We start from the raw sequence: 17595 nt of genomic DNA, 5'->3' as shown, positions 1-17595 counted from the left end.
TAAGGTTTTGCATGCGACTTAAACTGTACATTTATTAATAAATTGCTACATGTACTAAAATATGTATCTATCACCATATATGTATATATGTGTGTATTTTTTCATTATTGTTGGATGTATAGCTCAACTCCACTAAAACAGAGGAAAGTATTTGTTTTAAAGTAGATTCTGAATGTACTCACTTTGTACACCCTCACCCATACCTTCAAGATCTGGTGAAAACACTGTCTCTTGCATGAACATTCTTCGATGCTGTAGTTCAGAATTAATCCAGTCCCTTTTCTGGATTCTCTTCGTACCTTATCTGATCCTCTCTTAAGTTACCTCTCACTATCTACCTTAGTAACACAATTTTATTTACATACAAGTCCTATCTCCCTTACTAGACAAAAACTTCTTGAGGGCAAGCACGGTGTCTCCTTTCAACCATTATTATCTTCTTTCATGTTTTTTGAAGAGATTTATCTACAGCCCAAACATACCTTTGTAAAAAACTAAAAATTACTTTACATATTTGATCTACGGCTTTATTTTTCTCAATTAAGAGCATACTATGGATTATCTTTGCAACTGAGCACATAAGGATTTTTCTTAACCTTGGAGATGGCTAAGTAGGATTTCAGAATATCAACTCATATTCGTAGCTCCATGGCAACTCACCTACACAACTCACAACTCTTTATTGAATTAATTAGAAGGCATTCTGTACAAATATAAATATAGTCCATATCCCATTCTAATATGGATTTCTGCTCCTTGTTGCTTGCTATTTTGAACACTTTTAGTCTGGTCCAGTCAGGCCTGTAAGCCACTTTGCACCAGAACTTGGCAATGGTTTATTGGTTCAGGGGATTAAGGAGTGGGGTAAGGCTGGTGGAAGGACAGAGGAGAAAAGACTTGAATAACAACAGGAGGCAAAAGAGTAACTTCCCTTGGCTAATAGAATTCTTATTTGAAATGCATCTCTCTGTATAAGAGTTTGGTTCAATAATCACACTGTAATAAGTCCTGCATGTGTCTGGATGAAGATAATTGCTTCTTTCTGTTAAAAGCTTTTCTATAGCAGAAATGCCTGGGGTAGAACAGAATGGTATCTGTGTTACAGGATTCTATAAGGGTATAGAACTGCTCTTGTCATAGGTAAAAGGCAGACCATTTGAATTTGGCTGTTTTGAAAACAGAAGAGTAAGAGGAAATAACAGCTTGCTCTCCCCGCCCTATTTAATTGTGATATTAAACACCTTAGATTACTCACTTGGGCTTTACAAGGCAACCTTCACCTGTTTCACACAGAGGTGGGTGGTTCGTATTTATCAGATTGTAATCACATTCAGGACTTGTTTCCAAAGAAATAGATGCATCACTTAAAAATAAATGTCAGACAATATTATTGTTACTTTACAGTATTTATTTAGCAGCAAATACTTTTTTAAAAGGCATTTTCTTATTTATCATTTAGGCATTTGCAGTGTAAGACAAACTCCCTTGTTTGATTATGCATTCACCTGTTCATTCATTCATTGGATTATGTATTCACCTGTTCATTCATTCATTGGATTTATTAGGAAATTATTTGTGCTGCCTGTGGGTACAATGATGAACAAAAGCTTGTATCACAGCCTCGTATTTAGGGATGCAGTAGACATTCACCAAACAGTCACAAAAAGTGTATCTTATTTCACTGATTATAAAATACAGATTTTTCACATTTTATCAGGGTTCATGTTATAATTAATGATCTGCTATTTATTATAGTTTAATAGCATATTTTGTGATTCATAAAATATGAGTTTTATAATTAATAGCATTCTATAATTAATAAAATAAAGATATTTACATAAATGTATAGTATATCTATGCCTTTTTTTTCTTTTTTAGAGATGAGCTCTTGCTATTTTGTCCAGGCTGGACTTGAACTCCCAACCTCCAGAATAGCTGGTACTACAGGCGCACAGCACCACACCTGGCAAAGTCTGTATGCTTTTGAGTGACTACGTGTGCTACAAGAATGATTTAATTGAGTCCTTCGTTTATTTAACTTAAGAGCAGTCAATCTTGCTGCATTACTTTTGTCTGAGAGCAAATATTGTGGTATAAATTTTTTCTTTCTTTCTTTTTTAACAATTTAAAATGTCCTCTAAACAGAAGAATTGCAAAAGAATGCAAACATGTTGGCTGGGCGCTGTGGCTCACAGGGTAATACCAACACTTTGGGAAGCTGAGATGGGAGGATCACTTGAGCCAGGCCTAATCCTGAACTTTTATTTCATTATGCATGTTAATTTTCTCAAGATAGCAGATGCTAAATTTCTGCCATACTTACACGAAAAGAGAACTGAACTGAACTTTCATTCAGGATTTCTGATGTTTTCTTCTCTGAACAACTTATTGGGCTTATTCTCAGTAATCATACAGTTCTGCACTCAATTGTTTTCTTGTTTTTTTGTTATTTTTATTTTGCACTCAATTGTTTTCTATTTGTTTACTGTATGCTACTCTATTTTCTTCTCCAGTTATAAGATATGCTCCCTAAGGATATAAATAATATATATCTTTTATGGTATTACAAAAATAAGATGTGCCTGTAGTAAATAATTTGGAAACTACATTAATGTATAAAATAGTAATCATGTTTTATCTCATTATCCAGATAATCATTAAGTGTTTTGTTTATTTCTTTTTTATTTATTCTTTCTATGCAGACATAGGTATACATTTTTATTAAGTAAGATTATAATGCTAGTCTCTTTATTTCCCTACACAATACCTTGACAAATTATGACAATATAATAGGTACCAGACTTGTTAAATTATTGATCAATTGATTGTTTAACAATGGAATTTTGAGAAATCATTGGATAGAAATAAAACTAGTTTTAAAAGAAGAGAATCCAACCCTTAAAACATCAAAAAATGAATTATTTATAAATATTATGTGGCAATCCATTCAATTTTAAACAACTTACAGTGTCAATAAAACTATAACTCAATAAATTTATCAGGCAGTAGAGTCCATCTGCCTCTTCTTTAATATGAATGCAAACTTTATATGTGGTTTAGTAAATTGCTAGAATGAAGTAATGGCATAGTTACTGGTTTTGAGGGATTTTCTGTGTTTGTTTGTTTTAAACAGGGTCTGGCTCTGTCACCCAGGCTGAAGTGCAGAGACACTATCTCAGCTCACTGCTACCTTCACCTCTAAAGCTCAAGCCATTCTCCACCTCAGCCTCCCAAGTAGTTGAGACTACGGGCATGTGCAACCACACCCAGCTAATGTTCGTATTTTTTGTAGAGACAGGATTTTGCCATCTTGCTCAGGCTGGTCTCGAACTCCTGTGCTCAAGCAATCCGCCTACTTCGTCCTCCCAGGGTGCTGGGATTACATGTGTGAGCCACTACACTCAGCCGGGTTTCTTTTAATGTTTGTTGTAATGAATTTTTTTTTTTCAAGAGATTGGGTCTCGGTTTGTTACCCAGGTTGGTCTCAATCTTCTGGGCTCAAATAATCCTACCACCTCAGCCTTCCAAAATGCTGATTATAAAATGAGATTACAGGCATGAGCCAACTACGCTTAGCCTGGATGTTTTCTTTCTTTTTCTTTTTTAGAGATGGGGGTCTCACCTCAGCCCTTGAAGTAGCTGGGATTACAGGCCTGTGACACTATGTCGAGCCAATAATGGCATAGAATAATTTAAGCAAAGAATAATTTGAGGATCCTTCCCAATTTCTTATTATTTAAGTGTATTGCACTTTTAAAGTTATCCTTGCATATCTTATCTCATGAAACCTGTGGTTTGTTAACGGAGGGACAAAAGGGAAGCTTGAGAGTTGCTTCAAGTGAACATTGATGTGCTGTGTTACCACGAGTTGGATGTTTAAGTATTCCATTCATTCGTTTAATTATTCATTCATTGATTCATACATTTATTTACTTACATCATGAGAATTTAGTGAGTCCTTGACTTGTATCAAACACTATCTAAGTGTTGGGGATACAGCAGTGAACAAGTTTGTCAAAGTTCCTGCCTTCAAAGTACTTATATTCTGATGGGGGACAGTGACTATCAGCAAAAAAATAAATTAGACAACATTCTATTGTGATAAAAAGCTATTGGAGAAAGAAACAGAAAGATGACTTGTGGAATTATTGATGGAGCAACACACAGCAAGGGGAGGAGAAGGACCACTTTAGAGGGGGTGTTCAGGGAAGGCCTTTCTCTTTCAGAAGAAATGACATTTGAAGAGACACTGAAGGATGAGAAAGAGACAGCCTTCCTGGAAGAGGAAACAGCAAATGCAAAAACTCCGAGTTAGGAAAGAACTTGATGCACTTAAGAAACAAAAAGAAGGCCGGCACAACTGAAATCCACAAAAGTCAGACCCGAGGACAGAAAACTGGACATCCTCAGTGTGTATGTGGCAATTGAAACTAGGTATTTAGGATGAGGAGAGAGGCAGATAAAAGACCAGCACCAAGACCTCAGACAGTCCAACATTTAGAGGTCATTTATAGGAGGAGAGGAGAGGAGGGGCCTCTTCTGTAAAATGCTGAGAATTCTTGAACTCAGGTGGTGAGGAAGAAAACACCTCTAAAATATTTTGAACTTCTTGGAGATATTTCTCTCAACAAAATTTCTTTGGTACCTATATCTTTTAATGACACTTGTAAAGGGAAAAAAAAAATCTGAACATTTGAAACTTGTCCCTCCTTTTTTTTTTTTTCTGAAACAAAGTTGTGCAGGCTGGAGTACAGTGGTGCAGTCTCGGCTCACTGCAATGTCTACCTGCTGGGTTCAAGTGATTCTCCTGCCTCAGTGGTATAACCTTGGCTCACTGCAATGTCCGCCTCTGGGTTCAGGTGATTCTCCTGCCTCAACCTCCCCAGTAGCTGGGATTACAGTCATGAGCCACCACGCCTGGCTAATTTTTGTATTTTTAGAAGAGATGGGGTTTCTCCATGTTGGTCAGGCTGGTCTTGAACCTGACCACGGTTGGTCAGGCCTGGCCTCCAGTGATCCACCTGCCTTGGCTTCCAAAAGTGCTGGGATTAGAGGAATGAGCCACCACCATGCTTAGCTGTGCCCTGCATTATTGCATGTGTAATTAATCACTTTACCTTTTTGGTAATGGTGGAACCTTATACTAAGTCCTCCTCAGTAGTGAAGGACCCCTTGACTACTGGAGCAGAAGCTAATCTAAGCAATCATACTAACAACTTTTGGTAGAAAACAACAGCGTATCATCCAAGGCAGTTCATCCTTCCTTTTTAAGGGGGCTTGGGGGGTGGCTGACAGCTATTTTGCTTTATAAAGAATGCTTTTAAAATGTATTCATATCCCTTGTATTGAACTATACATTAGTAACAACACAATCCTAGAATTTACTGTCTTGGTTTCTTTGTTTGTTGAGACAGGGTATCCCTTTGTCACTCAGGATAGTATGTGGTGGTGTGATCATAGCTCACTGCAGCCTCGATCTCCCAGGTTCAAGTGATCCTCCCGTTTCAGCCTCCTAAGTAGCTGAGACTTCAAGCTTGTATAACCATGTCTGGCTATTTTTTTAGAAAAAAATTTTGTAGAGACAAGGTCCCACTGTGTTACCCAGGCTGATCTCAAACCCCGGAGCTCAAGCGATCCTTCTGCCCTGGCTTTCCAAGGTGCTGCGATTACAGGTGTGAGCCACCGCACCCAACCAGAATCTACTGTCTAATTCTTCATTTAAAATGAGTCTTAAATATCAACAGGGAGAAATCCTGTAAAGGGACATATAAAGGGACAGAGAGGTGCAATGAGCAGCAGAAGAATGAAACAAGGACAAAGCTGCAGAAGGCTAAAGAGAAAGAACCAGAGACCAGGAGGGAGGCTCATGGCGGTATTCATGCCATGTGGCCTGGTACAGTCTAACTTGAAAGTTGACTTGAAAACTAAACTGCTTTTGAGCATAAGTATTACTTTGAGGTGGGTAATGTTATCCCCATTTTTACAGATGAGGAATTATACACAGAAAAGCTAAATTATTTGCCTAAGGTCATACAGCATGGCTAAGCTGAAATATGAACCCAAGCAGTTTGAGGCCAAAGCTCACTCTCTTAACTACTGCAAAACTACACAGGGTTCCATTATATCATAAATCTTTCAGCCCTCTTGTATTATCCCATCCCAGTCTCCAAGGTCCCTTGGCTAAATTTCAGCTTTTAATACACAGACAATGGGATATTATGGGATACTATGGGATGTTAATAAAGTAGGTCTATATATATATATACGGACATGGAAAGAAACCCAACTGTGTTGAGATGAGAAAAGGGCAAGGTACAAAAGGTGTGTAGAGTATGTTTATTTTTCAGTAAATGAAAGGAATATATATTTTGGCTGGATGCAGTGGCTGACATCTGTAACCCCAGCACTTTGGAAGCCAAAGTGGGTGGACCCCTTGAGCTCAGAAGTTCAGGACCAGCCTGGGCAACATGGTGAAATCCCATCTCCACAAAATATCAAAAATTAGCCAGGTGTGGTGGCTCACCCCTGTAGCCCCAGCTACTTGGGAGGCTGAGATGGGAGGATTGCTTGAGCCTAAAAGGCTGAGGCTGCAGTGAGCCATGATCACGCCACTGTGCTCCAGCCTGGGTGACAGAGTGAGACTCTGTCTCAAACAAACAAGCATTATATATGTTGGCTTAGACCCCGACTAATCTAATATACAAATCTATCTATCTATATATTTATTTGTATATTAGATGAGTCAGAGTCTGAGCAAGAAAGAGATGGCACATTCAGATGCTGTTAATAAGGGAACTGCCTACAAATGTGTGGGCAGGTCAAGGAAAACCAAAAAGGCATGTTGGAGAGCTTCAGGGCTAGCTGAAGGGAGCTGTCATCTGTTGCATCACAGAAAGGAGTTGTCAGGAATTCTAGCCAGAGGGGACAGGAGGAAGGAACTGTTACCAGAAAATACGGTGTTGTTGAAGAGGGCTGCCCAACAGGAGCTGTAGCCTTCAATGGAGGAATAGAACCATTGCGAATTCCACACTCAATGAGGAAGAAGCTGGAGAAATAAATCCCCCAACTTCTTCCCTCTGTACTGCTGATTTCGGGCTGGTGCTTCCCCATCCGTCCATTTCTCTGTTGCCCAAATCCTACTGGAAGAAGTGAGAGAGCTAAGGAGGCTGTTGACATTGACCATAAGGCAGCCTCCTGGGCACAGAGCAGAGAAAGGTGGAGAGAGGATAGGGAGAGGTGAATAGAGAATACCCCTATATTAGCATAAGGTAGTTCTGGGAATATTCACAAGAAACTAGTTTCTGATGGAAATCAGACTTTTAAATGTATATTCTTTATTTTTTGGAACAGTTTTAGATTTATGTAGAGAGCTATCATACACTCCATACATAGTATACCCTACTATTAACATCTTTTTTTGCTTTTGTTATTTAGTTTTGAGACAGACTCTTCCTCTGTCACACAGGCTAGAGTGCACTGGCGCAATCTCGGCTCATTACAGCCTCTGCCTCCCAGGTTCAAGCGATTCTTGTGCCTCACCCTCCCAAGTGACTGGGGTTATAGACATGGGCCACTACACCTGGCTAATTTTTGTATTTTTAGTAGAAACAGGGTTTCACCATGTTGGCCAGGCTTGTCTCGAACTCCTGGCTTCAAGCGATCCGCCCGTCTTGGCCTCCCGAAGTGCTGGGACTATAAGCATGAGCCACCACACCCAGCCACCCCTACTATTAACAGTTTAAATGTGTATGGTACTTTTGTCATAATTAAAAAAACAGCATTACTACATTATTATTAAAGTCCATTGTTTGTTCAGATTCCCGAAGATTTTACCTAATGTCATATTTTTGTTCCAAGATCTCATCCAGGTTACCACATTACATTGGGTTGTCCTGTTTCCTTTGGCTCCACTTGGCTGTGATAGTTTCTCAGGCTTCTCTTGCTTTTCATAAACTTGACAGTTTGAGAAGTACTGGCCAAGTATTTTACAGGACGGTCCTCTTTTGGAATTTGCCATATTAGACTAGTGTTTTACATATTAGACTCATATTAGACTAGTGTTTTACAAGAGAAAACCCATACAAATTGCCATTTTCATCATATATTATCAAGGGTACATAGTCAACATGACTTATTGTTGATATTAACCTTGACCACCTGAGAGGTAGTGTTTATTAGATCTCTCCACAATAAAGCAACCCCCCTTACCTCTCCCCTTTTCCATTCTTCCATAATCTCTCTAACTTCTTTTTTTTATTGACACGATCTCATTCTGTTGCCCAGGGTGAGTACAGTGGCACCTTCACGGCTCATTGCAGTCTCGATCTCCCAGGCTCAAGCGATCTTCCCACCTCAGCCTCCCAAAGTGCTGGGATTACAGGCGTGAGCCACCTTGTGCAGCCCATTCTGCAGTCTTCAGAAGGAAGTCACTATACGCAGCCTACGCTTGAGGAGTGGGGAGTGGAATTCCACATCCTTGAGGGCGGAATACCTAAATAAATTATTTGGAATTCTTCTGCAAGAGAGATTTGTCTGTTTTCCTCCATGTATTCATTTATTCAATCATTTCTTTATGTCATAAAATCATGAATATTTATTTTATATGTTGCATTATAAACCAATAGCACTGTTTAAGAAATCAAATTGTTCCAGGCTTGGCCATTAGGAGCTCTTTCAGTTGGCTTCTGTGCCCTTTGGCATAGCCCCACCAATGTAGGGTGGTTTTGTCTTTTGGTTTTGGAGCGCTTTAGTACTTTTTGGCACTGTAAGATGCTCCAGGCTGATCTTGTGTATTTCCTGTCATAAAAACAGCCATTTCTCAAAGGAACACTGGTTCCTTTTATCAGTGAATGGTATCAGCAACCAAGATCTGGGTGATAGAGTGTTTCTTGCTGCAGGGGAATTGTTGCTCTAGGCCCTTTCAGCTGACAGAGCCAAGAAATATGTGTGTATATTAACCAAGGCATAGACACACATCAATAATAGTTCTATATCTAATCATCTGTATCTCTATTAAATTAAACATAGGTTCATACTAATTAAGAGATATTTTTATTTTATAGTATTTTGTACTATTTGAGGTGATTTTTAAATAGGTCAATTTGTTAGTTTCTCAGTAGTTTTAAAAGAAATTATATTATGTTTGAAATGCCCTGGTGATAAGATAAATTATATATATGTATGTCTTGATAGTTGTGGATTATTAGACGCCAAAAAAAAAAAAAAATGGTCTATTGGTGTTGTTTGTTTGTTTGTTTTAGAGACAGGGTCACACTCTGTTACTCAGGCAGGAGTGCAGTGGTGTGATGATAGCTCACTGCAGACTCCATCTCCTGGGCTCAAGTGATCCTTCCACCTCAGCCTTCCAAATAGCTGGGATTACAGTCATGCACCACCATACCTGGCTAGTTTTTAATTTTTTGTAGAGATGGGGTCTCACTATGTTGCCTAGGCTGGTCTTGAATTCCTGGTCTCAAGTGACCCTTCCGCCTTGGCCTCCCAAAGTTCTGGGGTTTACAGGCATGAGCTATTGCGCTTGGCCCCTGTATAAAAATTTTGTGAATCAAACTTCTTTAAGTATGTCAGGAGAATTGGATGATTAAGATAACTTACATGAGTTATTCTTTTATTAAATAAAGAATGAGGCCAGGCCCAGTGACTCATGCCTATAATCCTAGCATTTTGGGAGGCTCAGAAGGAAGATTACTTGAGACCAGGAGTTCGAGACCAGCCTAGGCAACATAGTGAGACCTCATCCCTAAATGAAAAAATAAATAAATAAGCCAGACATGGTGGGGTACATCTGTAGTCCCTGCTACTTGAGAGGCTAAGGTGGGAGGATCACTTGAGCCTGGGAGTTCGAGGCTGTGGTGAGCTGTGATTGCACCACTGCACTCCAGCCTGGGTGACAGAGTGAGACCCTGTCTCAAACAAAAAAAGGACGAAAAAGAATGATCATGATCACCACATGCTTTCGTTTGTTGCATGACACCTCAACATGGTAAAAAATGAATTAATTACCTTCTTCCAACCCCATTTTTTTTTATTTTTAGAAATTTTATTTATTTTTTTTAATTAATTAATTAATTAATTTATTTATTTTTATTATACTTTAAGTCTAGGGTACATGTGCATAACGTGCAGGTTTGTTACATATGTATACATGTGCCATGTTGGTGTGCTGCACCCATCACCCATCAACTCGTCAGCACCCATCAATTCATCATTTATATCATGTATAACTCCCCAATGCAATCCCTCCCCCCTCCCCCCTCCCCATGATAGGCCCCAGTGTGTGATGTTCCCCTTCCCGAGTCCAAGTGAGCTCATTGTTCAGTTCCCACCTATGAGTGAGAACATGCGGTGTTTGGTTTTCTCTTCTTGTGATAGTTTGCTAAGAATGATGGTTTCCAGCTGCATCCATGTCCCTACAAAGGATGCAAACTCATCCTTTTTTATGGCTGCATAGTATTCCATGGTGTATATGTGCCACATTTTCTTAATCCAGTCTGTCACTGATGGACATTTGGGTTGATTCCAAGTCTTTGCTATTGTGAATAGTGCCGCAATAAACATATGTGTGCATGTGTCTTTGTAGTAGCATAATTTATAATCCTTTGGGTATATACCCAGTAGTGGGATGGCTGGGTCATATGGTACATCTAGTTCTAGATCCTTGAGGAATTGCCATACTGTTTTCCATAATGGTTGAACTAGTTTACAATCCCACCAACAGTGTAAAAGTGTTCCTATTTCTCCACATCCTCTCCAACACCTGTTGTTTCCTGATTTTTTAATGATTGCCATTCTAACTGGTGTGAGATGGTATCTCATTGTGGTTTTGATTTGCATTTCTCTGATGGCAAGTGATGATGAGCATTTTTTCATGTGTCTGTTGGCTGTATGAATGTCTTCTTTTGAGAAATGTCTGTTCATATCCTTTGCCCACTTTTTGATGGGGTTGTTTGTTTTTTTCTTGTAAATTTGTTTGAGTTCTTTGTAGATTCTGGAAATTAGCCCTTTGTCAGATAAGTAGATTGCAAAAATTTTCTCCCATTCTGTAGGTTGCCTGTTCACTCTGATGGTAGTTTCTTTTGCTGTGCAGAAGCTCTTGAGTTTAATTAGATCCCATTTGTCAATTTTGGCTTTTGCTGCCATTGCTTTTGGTGTTTTAGACATGAAGTCCTTGCCCATGCCTATGTCCTGAATGGTACTACCTAGGTCTTCTTCTAGGGTTTTTATGGTAATAGGTCTAACATTTAAGTCTCTAATCCATCTTGAATTAATCTTTGTATAAGGAGTAAGGAAAGGATCCAGTTTCAGCTTTCTACTTATGGCTAGCCAATTTTCCCAGCACCATTTATTAAATAGGGAATCCTTTCCCCATTTCTTGTTTTTGTCAGGTTTGTCAAAGATCAGATGGTTGTAGATGTGTGGCATTATTTCTGAGGGCTCCGTTCTGTTCCATTGGTCTATATCTCTGTTTTGGTACCAGTACCATGCTGTTTTGGTTACTGTAGCCTTGTAGTATAGTTTGAAGTCAGGTAGCGTGACGCCTCCAGCTTTGTCCTTTTGACTTAGGATTGTCTTGGCAATGCGGGCTCTTTTTTGGTTCCATATGAACTTTAAAGCAGTTTTTTCCAATTCTGTGAAGAAACTCATTGGTAGCTTGATGGGGATGGCATTGAATCTATAAATAACCTTGGGCAGTATGGCCATTTTCACGATATTGATTCTTCCTATCCATGAGCATGGTATGTTCTTCCATTTGTTTGTGTCCTCTTTGATTTCACTGAGCAGTGGTTTGTAGTTCTCCTTGAAGAGGTCCTTTACATCCCTTGTAAGTTGGATTCCTAGGTATTTTATTCTCTTTGTAGCAATTGTGAATGGAAGTTCATTCCTGATTTGGCTCTCTGCTTGTCTGTTACTGGTGTATAAGAATGCTTGTGATTTTTGCACATTAATTTTGTATCCAGAGACTTTGCTGAAGTTGCTTATCAGCTTAAGAAGATTTTGGGCTGAGACGATGGGGTTTTCTAAATACACAATCATGTCATCTGCAAACAGGGACAACTTGACTTCTTCTTTTCCTAACTGAATACCCTTGATTTCTTTCTCTTGCCTGATTGCCCTAGCCAGAACTTCCAACACTATGTTGAATAGGAGTGGTGAGAGAGGGCATCCCTGTCTTGTGCCAGTTTTCAAAGGGAATTTTTCCAGTTTTTGCCCATTCAGTATGATATTAGCTGTGGGTTTGTCATAAATAGCTCTTATTATTTTGAGGTACGTTCCATCAATACCGAATTTGTTGAGCGTTTTTAGCATGAAGGGCTGTTGAATTTTGTCAAAAGCCTTTTCTGCATCTATTGAGATAATCATGTGGTTCTTGTCTTTGGTTCTGTTGATATGCTGGATTACGTTGATTGATTTGCGAATGTTGAACCAGCCTTGCATCCCAGGGATGAAGCCCACTTGATCATGGTGGATAAGCTTTTTGATGTGCTGCTGAATCCGGTTTGCCAGGATTTTATTGAGGATTTTTGCATCGATGTTCATCAGGGAGATTGGTCTAAAATTCTCTTTTTTTGTTGTGTCTCTGCCAGGCTTTGGTATCAGGATGATGCTGGCCTCATAAAATGAGTTAGGGAGGATTCCCTCTTTTTCTATTGATTGGAATAGTTTCAGAAGGAATGGTACCAGCTCCTCCTTGTACCTCTGGTAGAATTCAGCTGTGAATCCATCTGGTCCTGGGCTTTTTTTGGTGGGTAGGCTATTAATTGTTGCCTCAATTTCAGAGGCTGCTATTGGTCGATTCAGGGATTCAACTTCTTCCTGGTTTAGTCTTGGAAGAGTGTACGTGTCCAGGAAATTATCCATTTCTTCTAGATTTTCTAGTTTATTTGCATAGAGGTGTTTATAGTATTCTCTGATGATAGTTTGTATTTCTGTGGGGTCGGTGGTGATATCCCCTTTATCATTTTTTATTGCGTCTATTTGATTCCTCTCTCTTTTCTTCTTTATTAGCCTTGCTAGCGGTCTGTCAATTTTGTTGATCTTTTCAAAAAACCAACTCCTGGATTCATTGATTTTTTGGAGAGTTTTTTGTGTCTCTATCTCCTTCAGTTCTGCTCTGATCTTAGTTATTTCTTGCCTTCTGCTAGCTTTTGAATGTGTTTGCTCTTACCTCTCTAGTTCGTTCAATTGTGATGTTAGAGTGTCAATTTTAGATCTTTCCTGCTTTCTCTTGTGGGCACTTAGTGCTATAAATTTCCCTCTACACACTGCTTTAAATGTGTCCCAGAGATTCTGGAATGTTGTATCTTTGTTCTCATTGGTTTCAAAGAACATCTTTATTTCTGCTTTCATTTCGTTATGTACCCAGTAGTCATTCAGGAGCAGGTTGTTCAGTTTCCATGTAGTTGAGCGGTTTTGATTGAGTTTCTTAGTCCTGAGTTCTAGTTTGATTGCACTGTGGTCAGAGAGACAGTTTGTTATAATTTCTGTTCTTTTACATTTGCTGAGGAGTGCTTTACTTCCAATTATGTGGTCAATTTTGGAATAAGTGTGATGTGGTGCTGAGAAGAATGTATATTCTGTTGACTTGGGGTGGAGAGTTCTATAGATGTCTATTAGGTCCGCTTGGTGCAGAGATGAGTTCAATTCCTGGATATCCTTGTTAACTTTCTGTCTCGTTGATCTGTCTAATGTTGACAGTGGAGTGTTGAAGTCTCCCATTATTATTGTATGGGAGTCTAAGTCTCTTTGTAAGTCTCTAAGGACTTGCTTTATGAATCTGGGTGCTCCTGTATTAGGTGCATATATATTTAGGATAGTTAGCTCTTCCTGTTGGATTGATCCCTTTACCATTATGTAATGGCCTTCTTTGTCTCTTTTGATCTTTGATGGTTTAAAGTCTGTTTTATCAGAGACTAGGATTGCAACCCCTGCTTTTTTTTGTTCTCCATTTGCTTGGTAGATCTTCCTCCATCCTTTTATTTTGAGCCTATGTATGTCTCTGCATGTGAGATGGGTCTCCTGAAGACAGCAGACTGATGGGTCTTGACTCTTTATCCAGTTTGCCAGTCTGTGTCTTTTAATTGGAGCATTTAGTCCATTTACATTTAAGGTTAATATTGTTATGTGTGAACTTGATCCTGCCATTATGATATTAACTGGTTATTTTGCTCATTAGTTGATGCAGTTTCTTCCTAGCCTCGATGGTCTTTACATTTTGGCATGTTTTTGCAATGGCTGGTACCGGTTGTTCCTTTCCATGTTTAGGGCTTCCTTCAGCGTCTCTTGTAAGGCAGGCCTGGTGGTGACAAAATCTCTAAGCATTTGCTTATCTGTAAAGAATTTTATTTCTCCTTCACTTATGAAACTTAGTTTGGCTGGATATGAAATTCTGGGTTTAAAATTCTTTTCTTTAAGAACATTGAATATTGGCCCCCACTCTCTTCTGGCTTGTAGAGTTTCTGCCGAGAGATCTGCTGTCAGTCTGATGGGCTTCCCTTTGTGGGTAACCCGACCTTTCTCTCTGGCTGCCCTTAAGATTTTTTCCTTCATTTCAACTTTGGTGAATCTGGCAATTATGTGTCTTGGAGTTGCTCTTCTGTAGGAGTATCTTTGTGGCATTCTCTGTATTTCCTGAATTTGAATGTTGGCCTGCCCTGCTAGGTTGGGGAAGTTCTCCTGGATGATATCCTGTAGAGTGTTTTCCAATTTGGTTCCATTTTCCCCCTCACTTTCAGGCACCCCAATCAGACGTAGATTTGGTCTTTTTACATAATCCCATACTTCTTGCAGGCTTTGTTCATTTCTTTTTCTTCTTTTTTCTTTTGGTTTCTCTTCTCGCTTCATTTCATTCATTTGATCCTCCATCGCTGATACTCTTTCTTCCAGTTGATCGAGTTGGTTACTGAAGCTTGTGCATTTGTCACGTATTTCTCGTGTCATGGTTTTCATCTCTGTCATTTCGTTTATGACCTTCTCTGCAGTAATTAGTCTAGCTGTCAATTCTTCCACTCTTTTTTCAAGATTTTTAGTTTCTTTGCGCTGGGTACGTAATTCCTCCTTTAGCTCTGAGAGGTTTGATGGACTGAAGCCTTCTTCTCTCATCTCATCAAAATCATTCTCTGACCAGCTTTGATCCGTTGCTGGCGATGGGCTGTGCTCCTTTGCAGGAGGAGATGCGCTCTTATTTTTTGAATTTCCAGCTTTTCTGCCCTGCTTTTTCCCCATCTTTGTGGTTTTATCTATCTCTGGTCTTTGATGATGGTGACGTACTGATGGGGTTTTGGTATAGGTGTCCTTCCTGTTTAATAGTTTTCCTTCTGACAGTCAGGACCCTCAGCTATAGGTCTGTTGGAGATTGCTTGAGGTCCACTCCAGACCCTGTTTGCCTGGGTATCAGTAGCAGAGGTTGCAGAAGATAGAATATTGCTGAACAGCGAGTGCACCTGTCTGATTCTTGCTTTGGAAGCTTCCTCTCAGGGGTGTACTCCACCCTGTGAGGTGTGGGGTGTCAGACTGCCCCTAGTGGGGGATGTCTCCGAGTTAGGCTACTCAGGGGTCAGTGACCCACTTGAGCAGGCAGACTGCCCCTTCTCAGATCTCAACCTCCGTGTTGGGAGATCCACTGCTCTCTTCAAAGCTGTCAGACAGAGTCGTTCGCGTCTGTACAGGCTTCTTCTCGTTTATCTGAGCCCTGTCCCCAGAGGCGGAGTCTACAGAGACAGGCAGGTTTCCTTGAGCTGCTGTGAGCTCCACCCAGTTCGAGCTTCCCAGCGGCTTTATTTACCTACTTAAGCCTCAGCGATGGCGGGCGCCCCTCCCCCAGCCTCGCTGCTGCCTTGCAGTTAGATTGCCGCAGACTGCTGTGTTAGCAAGGAGGGAGGCTCCGTGGGCGTGTGACCCTCCCGGCCAGGTGTGGGATATAATCTCCGGTGTGCCGGTGTTACAGCTCAGTATTGGGGTGGGAGTTACCCGATTTTCCAGGTGTTGTGTGTCTCAGTTCCCCTGGCTAGGAAAAGGGACTCCCTTCCCCCTGGCGCTTCCCAGGTGAGGCGATGCCTCGCCCTGCTTCAGCTCTCGCTGGTCAGGCTGCAGCAGCTGACCAGCACCGATTGTCCGGCACTCCCGAGTGAGATGACCCCAGTACCTCAGTTGAAAATGCAGAAATCACCGGTCTTCTGTGTCGCTCGCACTGGGAGATGGAGACTGAAGCTGTTCTTATTCGGCCATCTTGCCCAACCCCATTTTTTAACCTACTCCTCTTCTTGGCTTTCCCATCTTGGTGAATGGCATCCTATCCATCCCATTGCCCAAGCCAGAAATGTAGCAGCCACTTCAATTCCTTCTTCTCTGTTATCTTTCATGTCATCTATGGTCAAGTCCACATTTTGAATAGCTCTGAAGTTCTGTCTGCTTCTGTCCCTTTCCACCGCTACTGCCTGGGGTCAGCTTAGCATTACCCCAAAGCAATAGCCTCCTAATAGGTCTCTTTGCCTCTCCTCTTGTTCTACTCACAAATTATTCTCCAAAGCAGCCTCCAAAAGTCTAAGAAATGCAAATCAGGTCAGGTTCCTCCTTAGTTTAAAATCTTTCAAAGGCTCTCCATTGCTATTAGCCCTGTCTTTCTATGCACCCATGGCGCTGAGCTCTCTTTTATCTCTGGACCTGGTGACTTGCTTATTCCTCTGCCTCAAACTCTTTCCCCCTTTCTCCATCCATAACTTCTTAGTTTAGCTGTCCCTTTCAAAGTTACTTCCCTAATAACCAAAGGCAAGGTTAGATTACCTTCCTACATATATCCTCAGCACTCTTAACTATGTGTGTACTTACCACACTGAAGGGTACTTGTCTGAATCCAGTATTACACTATAAACTTCCTGAAGGTAAGGAGTTTGTTTTTACAGAAACAGGGTCTTGCTCTGTTGCCCAGGCTAGAGTGCAGTGGTGTGATCCTAGCTCACTGGAGCCTCGCCCTCCTATGCTCAAGCCATCTTCCTGCCTTGGCCTCCTGAGTAGCTGAGATTACAGGCACATGCCACTGTGCCCAGCTAATTTTTATGTTTTTGTTGGAGATGTGGTCTTGCTATGTTGCCCAAGCTGGTCTTGAACTCTTGGAATCAAGCAATCTTCCCACCTCAGCCTCCCAAAGTGCTGGCATTACAGGCACAAGCCACCACCCTCAGCTGGTAAGGACTTTTTAAAGAATATAGTGGAGAAACGTTTTCTCAGTTTCAGTCCTAGCTCTACCATTTTCTACCTGAGTGACCTTGAGCAAGTTATTTAGCTTCCCTTGACTCAATTTTATCATCTTTAAAATAAGATTATGTGAGAATAGTACCTGTCTCATAATGTTGGTGTAAAAAATAGTTGCAATGCCTGGCACATAGTAAGTACTTGATGAATGTTAACTATTATAATTGAGGTCTGGAGCCCTGGGAGCAGTTTAAGTTAGATCTTGATGTATTTTGAGCTTCGTTCCCAAAAAAAAGGTACATGAGTATATGTATATGCTATTTGATGTTGCCAGGAATAGCTAATTTTATCTGTCAAAAATTTCTTCCTAGCACACTCTTTTGAGTCATG

The sequence above is a fragment of the Piliocolobus tephrosceles genome, chromosome 8 (assembly GCF_002776525.5).
Source record: "Piliocolobus tephrosceles isolate RC106 chromosome 8, ASM277652v3, whole genome shotgun sequence".
NCBI lineage: Eukaryota > Metazoa > Chordata > Mammalia > Primates > Cercopithecidae > Piliocolobus > Piliocolobus tephrosceles.
The sequence above is the reverse complement of the archived record's forward strand: the minus strand, read 5'-3'. Positions refer to the sequence as shown.